This window comes from Salvelinus fontinalis, chromosome 31 (assembly GCF_029448725.1).
Source record: "Salvelinus fontinalis isolate EN_2023a chromosome 31, ASM2944872v1, whole genome shotgun sequence".
Lineage (NCBI taxonomy): Eukaryota > Metazoa > Chordata > Actinopteri > Salmoniformes > Salmonidae > Salvelinus > Salvelinus fontinalis.
In genome coordinates this window covers 43,573,881-43,583,856 of record NC_074695.1, presented here as the reverse complement: position 1 = coordinate 43,583,856, position 9,976 = coordinate 43,573,881, and positions in this window count along the sequence as shown.

Sequence of the window (9,976 nt, the reverse complement as noted above, 5' to 3'; positions counted from 1 at the left end):
CTGTAAAGCTGCAAGCATGCCTGTCGCGAAGCGGTGCTCCATTTTCACTCTCTGACATTCAGAGTTCAGTGAACTTGCACTGTCATGCAGTCTACTCAGACTGGTATGTGCTCTTGGTTATAACAGGCGATGAAATGATACAATGTATCAACATTGCTCGCTTTGCAAGCTGAAACAAATGTACAAATCTAACAATAGAAGACTCATCAGGATCTGCATCTCTGCTCGGCCTAAACGGCGAAATTATATATTTTTTAAACTGGCGGAGAAATGGACGTGCGTGAAGAGCGGATGGAGAGAAGCAGGTGAGTGGTATCTGTATACCATGCAACACTACAAGTACAGTATATAGTTATAATGAGCCCACAACCCTGCACTAGACTAACATTATCACACACACATATAATGTTTCAGTCAGAAGGGAGACCTACCCAAGCGAAAATAAATAATATTTACATATACTTACATCATACTTTATTAACATATTTTAAGGATATTTAAAATGATCTAAATTGGAACAATTTTAAATACATTGAATGCATTGAATGTAAATTGTATTTGTATTTGATTAGCATTTAAAACTTGTTAAGGCTAGGGGTTCCGCTAGCGGAACTCGACAACATCCGCTGAAAACATCCGCTGAATCCCCTCGACAACATCCGCTGAAAAGGCAGAGCGTGAAATTCTAAATTATTTTTTTGAAATATTTAACTTTCAAGTGCAATACACCAAATTAAAACTTAACTTCTTGTTAATCTACCCATCATGTCCGATTTCAAAAAGGCTTTACAGCAAAAGCACACCATATGATTATGTTAGGTCAGAGCCTAGTCACAAAAACACATACAGCCATTTTCCAGCCAAAGAGAGGAGTCACAAAAAGCAGCAATAGAGATAAAATGAATCACTAACCTTTGATGATCTTCATCACATGGCACTCATAGGACTTCATGTTACACAATACATGTATGTTTTGTTCGATAAAGTTCATATTTATATAGAAAAATCTCAGTGTACATTGGCGCGTTATGTTCAGTAATGTTGTGCCTCGAAAACATCCGGCGAATTTGTAGAGAACCACATCAATTTACAGAAATACTCATCATAAACTTTTATAAAAGATACAAGTGTTATGCACAGAATTATAGATGTACTTCTCCTTAATGCAACCGCTGTGTCAGATTTCAAAAAAGCTTTATGGAAAAAGCAAACCATGCAATAATCTGAGTACAGCGCTCAGACACAAAAACAAGCCATACAGATACCCGCTATGTTGTGGAGTCAGTAAAAGTCAGAAATAGCGTTATAACTATTCACTTACCTTTGATGATCTTCATCAGAATGCACTCCCAGGAATCCCAGTTCCACAATAAATGTTTGTTTTGTTCGATAAAGTCCATAATTTATGTCCAAATACCTCCTTTTGTTAGCGCGTTTAGTTCACAAATCCAAACTCACGGGGCGTGGGCAAGTCCAGGCAAAAGTTCAGACGAAAAGTTCAAAAAGTTATATTACAGTTTGTAGAAACATGTCAAACGATGTATAGAATCAATCTTTAGGATGTTTTTGACATAAATCTTCAATAATGTTCCAACAGGAGAATTCCTTTGTCTTTAGAAATGTAATGTAATGCAGGTCGCTCTCACGGGTGCGCGCGTGATCAGCTCATGGCATTCTGCCAGACCTCTGGTTGAAACAGCTCTCATTCTCTCCCCCTTCACAGTAGAAGCCTCAAACAAGGTTCTAAAGACTGTTGACATCTAGTGGAAGCCTTAGAAAGTGCAATAGGACCCCTTAGACACTGTATATTCGATAGGCAATGAGTTGAAAAACTACAAACCTCAGATTTCCCACTTCCTGGTTGGATTTTTCTCAGGTTTTCACCTGCCATATGAGTTCTGTTATACTAACACACATCATTCAAACAGTTTTAGAAACTTCAGAGTGTTTTCTATCAACATCTACTAATAATATGCATATATTAGCTTCTGGGCCTGAGTAGCAGGCAGTTTACTCTGGGCACGCTTTTCATCCGAACATGAAAGTGCTGACCCCTATCCCAAACAGTATATTAAATACACTTACAATTATCTAAATGGGGGGGGTGCACTTAAGTATAGTCTTAGTATATTAGATAAAGAGCAAAACAAATACACTTTGAATACACCTTAAGTACATTTTATGTACAGTGCTGTGCAAAGGTTTTAGGCAGGTGTGAAAAAATGCTGTAAAGTAAGAATGCCTTCAAAAATAGACATGTTAATAGATTATATTTATCAATGAACTAAATGCAAAGTGAGTGAACAGAAGACAAATCTAAATCAAATCCATATTTCTTGTAGGTACACTTGCACAAAGTCAGGGATTTTGTAGGCATATAGTCAGGTGTATGATTTAACAATTATACCAAACAGGTGCTAATGATCATCAATTCAATATGTAGGTTGAAACACAATCATTAACTGAAACAGAAACAGCTGTGTAGGAGGAATAAAACTGGGTGAGGAACAGCCAAACTCAGCTAACAAGTTGAGGTTGCTGAAGACAGTTTACTGTCAAAAAATCATACACCATGGCAATACTGAGCACAGCAACAAGACACAAGGTAGTTATACTGCATCAGCAAGGTCTCTCCCAGGTAGAAATGTCAAGGCAGACAGGGGTTTCCAGATGTGCTGTCCAAGCTCGTTTGAAGAAGCACAAATATGGATTTTGGCCGACATTCTTCAAACAAGCATACTCACCAGCCACTATGTGTTTACAATACCGCGTTGGTAATAAGCCACTATTTGTTCGACCGAATGGAAAAACGTCTGTGTGAGCATTTGAAATAAGATTAGGATCAAACGAGACGGATCAAAAATGTTAGCTACCAGTAGGTAGTCCAACATTCTCCCCGACATGCAACCATCCCAGAGGTAGGGGAGAAAGGATGGTAATCCTTCTGCTTTGAGAGTCCCTACTGCTAATGCCTGCCAGACACATCCCAAGCAGTTGCACTCGATTCAGCCTAGCTAGACATAAAAAAGCATTTTGTTAACATTGATGACAGTTTGGAAACTGGAGGTAGGCTGTCTCCCTACTACGTTTTGCAGTAATTCACTCACAAATATTTTTGATCCAGATGTTATTAGCAACTTCTGGGGTAGCTAGCTTGCTTTAGCTTGGTACCTAGCTAGCACCAATGGAACCAGCCTGAAAACAATGACCAGAAATGACCAGGAATTATTTTCAATATTCTTAGCAATGATTTAGGAATCTATGTGACTAAGTATTAGCTAGCTAGGCAGCCACTTGTTGTTCTCCTATTGTCAAGAAAATAACTAGCTAGCTAGCTAGATAAGGAACTAACCAAACTAGCCAAGTACCTAGCCCTGTTGCCACAAGCTAACATTGTAAGCAGCTCGCTAGTTTCACCTGGCTAGTGTGGCTTGAACCAGAGAGGAAGAGCTAAAGAGAGAGTCCCAACTCAGTGGAAAATTTGTCCAGCAGGTTGCGTTTTTTTGTTGTTTTGCCCACCAAGCAAGGAGTTTTGTATTAAGGTCAATGAGAGCACATAGTTTCTAAACCCAGAGAAAAGTCAGAACACCTGCTGTCTCAGCCACTGCCTGTCACCAAAGGAGTACCCCAAGGCTCGATCCTAGTCCCCACGCACTTCTCAATTTACATCAACAACATAGCTCAGGCAGTAGGAAGCTCTGTCATCCTTTTATATGCAGTCTTATACTCAGCTGGCCCCTCCCCGGATTTGGTGTTAAACGCTCTAAAACAAATCTTTCTTAATGTCCAAGAAGTTCTCTTAACAAGCCTTAACCTTGTTCTGAACAACTCCAAAACAAGGTCATTTTGTTCGGTAAGAAGAATGCCCCAAAGCACACACATACCTAGGTCGCTCCTCTTTTCAGTTTTCAGCAGCAAGCGACTGGCACATTAATCAACATCAATATTACAATAATGAAACATTAGCCAAAAGCTAACTTGCACCCATAGTCCCAGGGCAGGTAAGGGCAATTACACAGCCACAATACAAACATTAAAACAATATAAAACACAAATACATTACATCCATTAATATGTACATCTAACAACAACAAGTTACTTGCAATAAAAACACTATCATCAACTGTTGTCTTAAATATGAGGAACCACAGATAACTCATGTGTACAGGTTTGGATAGATTTGAGCCATGTTTTCAATTTAAATGTAAAAGTACAATAATCAGCTTCTCAAGTCCGTGGGCATTGCATTCCAGTGTATTGTAGCTCTAACATAGAAGGCCGATTGACGGAATTTACTATGTCGAAAAGGGACAACACAATCCCCTCTAGTTACTGCCCGTGTTATCCTGGAGGTGACAAGCATCTACATACCGCTTAAAGCTATCCAGACTGAATAAATTATGTCTGTGAATGATGTGAAAATGGTGGTAACTGTTTGGTTCGTTATCAAAAATCTTGTGTTTGTTTGTAGAGTGATTCAATTGGTTTCAGAGTAGCAGCTCCTGCTTGTGACCAGCATCAGGCAATATCTCAGATGTGAGAAGATCATAGAGTGCATATATAGTTTGGCGGCCTATAGAGGAAGGAGAGGTCTTATAAACCTAAAGTTGGACAATACAAACTTGACCGTGTTAACCACCTCCTTCACATGTTTCTTAAATGTCAAGTTGGAGTCCAAAATGACGCCGAAATACCTGAAGTTAGACACAACTTTGAGATTCTCCACATTAACAACAACAGCTCATTGGGAAGAATCAATGGATTTCTTAGAGAAGTACATACAAACAGTCTTGTCGATATTTAAATGCAGGCAAGAATCAGTCATCCAGTTAGAAATGTGTACCTTAGCTTCAGTTAACTTACACATAGTAGGTTGATTGGTACGATTAATGTGGCTCATTTCACAGTGGTTTCAGAGTCCCGCAATATGAGCTACTATGCTAATATTTGTTTAATCACTTCACAGTTGTGTTCTGTGGGTGTCACTGAGTAGACTAAATAAACAAAAGTGATTTAACCTTTATTTAACTAGGCAAGTCAGTTAAGAACAAATTCTTATTTACAATGACGGTCTACCAAAAGGCAAAAGGCCTCCTGCGGGGACGGGGGCCTGGGATTAAAATAAATAAATACAATATAAATATATTCGACAAAACACACATCACAACAAGAGAGACAACACAACACTACATAAAAAGAGACCTAAGACAACAACATAGCAAGGCAGCAACACATGACAACACAACATGGCAGCAACACAACATGGTAGCAGCACAAAACATGGTACATACGTTATTGGGAACAGACAACAGCACAAAGGGCAAGAAGGTAGAGACAACAATACATCACGCAAAGCAGCCACAACTGTCAGTGAGTGTCCATGATTGAGTCTTTGAATGAAGAGATTGAGATAACACTGTCCAGTTTGAGTGTTTGTTGCAGCCCGTTCCAATAGCTAGCTGCAGCAAACTGAAAAGAGGAGCGACCCAGGGATGTGTGTGCTTTGGGGACCTTCAACAGAATGTGACTGGCAGAACGGGTGTTGTATGTGGAGGATGAGGGATGCAGTAGGTATCTCAGATAGGGGGGAGTGAGGCCTAAGAGGGTTTTATAAATAAGCAACAACCAGTGGGTCTTGCGACGGGTATACAGAGATGACCAGTTTACAGAGGAGTATAAAGTACAGTGATGTGTCCTATAAGGAGCATTGGTGGCAAATCTGATGGCCGAATGGTAAAGAACATCTAGCCACTCGAGAGCACCCTTATCTGCCGATCTATAAATTATGTTTCCGTAATCTAGCATTGGTAGGATGGTCATCTGAATCAGGGTTAGTTTGGCAGCTGGGGTGAAAGAGGAGCGATTACGATAGAGGAAACCAAGTCTAGATTTAACTTTAGCCTGCAGCTTTGATATGTGCTGAGAGAAGGACAGTGATCCGTCTAGCCATACTCCCAAGAACTTGTATGAGGTGACTACCTCAAGCTCTAAGCCCTCAGAGGTAGTAATAACACCTGTGGGAGGGAAATTCTTACCTAACCACATGACCTTTGTTTTGGAGGTGTTCAGAACAAGGTTAAGGGGAGAGAAACCATGCGATCACGCAAGGCTACCCGAAACATTTGACCCAAGTTAAACAATTTAAAGGCAATACTACCAAATACTAATTGAGTGTATGTAAACTTCTTACCCACTGGGAATGTGATAAAATAAATAAAAGCTGAAATAAATCATTCTCTCCACTATTATTCTAACATTTCATATTCTTTCAAATAAAGTGGTGATCCTAACTGACCTAAGACAGTGCAGACAGTTTTACTAAGACAGTTTTACTAGGATTAAATGTCTGGAATTGTGGAAAACTTTAAATGTATTTGGCTAAGGTGTATGTAAACTTCCGACAACTGTACATAGAACCACACCCCCTGTCTTACCAGAGGCTGCTGTTCTATCCTGCCGATACAGTGTATAACCTGCCAGCTGTATGTTATTCATGTCGTCGTTGAGACACGACTCGGTGAAACATAAGATATTACAGTTTTTAATGTCCTGTTGGTAGTATATACGTGCTTTTAGTTTGTCCAATTTATTATCCAGCGATTGTACGTTGGCGAATAGTACAGATTAGCCACCTGTCGGCGGATCCTCACAAGGCACCACGATCTCCTTCCACGATACCTTTTCCGTCTCTTTCTCCTGCAAATGACGGTGATGAGGGCCTGTTCGGGTGTCTGGAGTAAATCCCTCTCGTCCGATTCATTAAAGAGACATTCTTGTCCAGTTCAAGGTGAGTAATCGCTGTTCTGATTTCCAGAAGCTCTTTTGGTCATAAGAGATGGTATCAGCAACATTATGTACAAAAATAAGTAACAAACAATGCAAAAAAACATACAAATTAGCACGGTTAGTTAAGAGCCCATAAGAGCTCATAAAACGGCAGCCATCCCCTGCCACCTTCTTCAAATAGGGACCACAATGGAAATAAGTCCCTAACTTTGTCGAATTCCGGTCACTTTTAAAAATCTTTGTGTATATACAGTATATGTATATTTTTTTAACTGATAAATACAATTAATCATTCATCATTTGCAGCAGCCAATTGATGAACGGAAAGAGACATCTGTTACAAAACAACAAAAAGTGTAATGACATTCAGAGATCGTCAAGCCAAGCCTTCAACACTGGGTAACCTACAAGGTAGGGAGGGATGGATTTTCTGTTAGTCGAGGTTGACGTAGTCTGTTTATTATGGTGTTGAAAACACTAACAATGATATTGAAGTGCCCAAAGCCTCTATGCTTTTTTATTGATTGTGTGTTGCATTGGCTCAGAAACCTGTTGGCGGAAAATTTGCTGCATATATTTTATATAATTATAAGTATGGCATCAAAAGGTTTAAAATCAGATTTACCCCTAACTGATCATTGTCTGCAGCCGGCTCTGATTGTAGTGTAATGAAACAGGCTGGGAGAGGGAGCTCATCTGTTGTGGTCTGCAAACCCCCAACCTTTTGGCCAATAGCCCTGTGGGGCATCGAATGTGCCACAAAAGCATGGCAAAGTCGATATCCATGTTCATAAACACAGCTACGGTTCTTCTTATTTGTGGTTGTAAACATTATTTGAGGTTAATTATATGAGGAGGGAAGGGTGTTACATTTATTTTACTGTACAAGAAGCGGTTCATGTGAAAATATTTTTTACATTGGGGAGGGGGGTGTATTTTTGGGAGTGGGGTGCACTATCTGTATAATCATCAACTTGATTAAGTAAAATATGAGATATTCTGTCAATCGTTGTTGGTTTATCTAGCAAGTTTAGCAACTTTGGTCATTTGGCTTTTGTTTTGACTGCCGTTACATGATTCGACAACGCTATAGCCTACTCGGGGTAAACTCTGTGTCGAGATAGCCTAAGCCTACTGCTGAAATGCGCTGAATTAATTGATGCACATGGTAATGCTTGGAATTTATGAACGGCCTGTTTCGCAATTCACATCATCATCTTTGGCGATCGAAGTTACTCAATCATTACTAAATATCAGTTTCATTTGCTGTGAAATCTTCACATCGTGGCGCAGCGGCAGTCTTATTTTCAGTGGTGTAAAAAGTACCCAATTATCATACTTGAGTAAAAGTAAAGATACCTTAATAGACAATGACTCAAGTAAAAGTGAAAGTCATCCAGTCAAACACTACTTGAGTAAAAGTCTTTAAATTATTTGTTTTTAAATATACTTACTCCAATTTGCATACCGCACTTACAGATCCACAGATGATGCAATCTCTATTGCACTCCACACTGCCCTTTCCCACCTGGACAAAAGGAACCTCTATGTGAGAATGCTATTAATTGACTACAACTCAGCGTTCAACACCATAGTACCCTCAAAGCTCATCACTAAGTTATGGACCCTGGAAGTAAACTGTAGTGGAGCAGGTTGAGAGCTTCAAGTTCCTTGGTGTCCACATCACCGACAAACTAACATGGTCCAAGCACACCAGGGCAGTCGTGAAGAGGGCACAACAAAACCTATTCCCCCTCAGGAGAGTGAAAAGATTTGGCATGGGTCCTCAAAAGGTTCTACAGCTGCACCATCGAGAGCATCCTGATTGGTTGCAACACTGCCTGGTATGGCAACTGCTCGGCCTCTGACCACAAGGCACTACAGAGGGTAGTGTGTACAGCCCAGTACATCGCTGGGGCCAAGCTTCCTGCCATCCAGGACCTCTATACCAGGCGGTGTCAGAGGAAGGCCCCCAAAAATTGTGAAAGACTCCAGCCACCCTAGTCATAGACTGTTCTCTCTGCTACCGCATGGCAAGCGGTACCGGAGCACCAAGTCTAGGTCCAAGAGGCTTCTAAACAGCTTTTACCCCCAAGCCATAAGACTCCTGAATATCTAATCAAATGGCTACCCAGACTATTTGTTTTGCCGCTCTCTTTTACGCCACTGCTACTCTCTGTTGTTATCTATGCATAGTCACTTCAATAATATTAATACCCTACCTACATGTACATATTACCTCAACTAACCGGTGTCACTGCACACTGACTCTGTACCGGTAGACCCTGTATATAGTCTCGCTATTGTTATTTTACTGTTGCTCTTTAATTACTTGTTACTTTTATTTCTTATTCTTATTTTTTTTTTTTAATTGCATTGCTTGTTAAGGTTTGTAAGTAAGCGTTTCACTGTAAGGTCTACTACACCTGTTGTATTCGGTGCATGTGATTAATAACATTAGATTTATCAAAATTAAATGTACTGCTAAAATATCAAAAGTAAAAATAATTTCACATTCCTTATATTGATCAAACCAGACAGCACAATGTGTTTTTTTAATTTACGGTTAGCCAGGGACAAAATATACAAACTAAGCATTTGAGTTTAGTGAGTCCGTCAGATCAGAGGCAGTAGAGATGACCAGGGATATTCTCTTGATAAGTGTGTGAATTGGACCATTTTCCTGTACTGCTAAGCATTCAAAATGTAAAGTGTACTTTGGGTGTCAGGGAAAAATGTATGGAGTAAAAAGTACATTATTTTCTTTAGGAATGTAGTGAAGTAAAAGTTGTCAAATATAAATAGTAAAATACAGATACCCAAAATAAAATCATAAGTAGCACTTTAATTTTACTTAAGTACTTTACACCACTGCTTATTTTGGGAGTACTCTGGCAATATCTTGGTTTTAAACGCTTTAAATGGGCACTTCCGATTTTTGTGGTATTTCCCGGGATAAATATGAATTGTTCCTGGTATTGAAACTTGGTAGAATTCCAGGAAAATATGAATCCGTAATGAACACTACCTACTTGACCCAGTTTGAGGGCAAAGCGCTTGGCTTGGACAAAGCCATCCTGCACAGCATCAAATGCTGTGGTACAGAAACACTGCTTCAAAACTCTGTCTTACAATACCTTGTTTTAGTCTGCCATAAACATAAGGGTCGACACTTTTGAATAAAAAATAT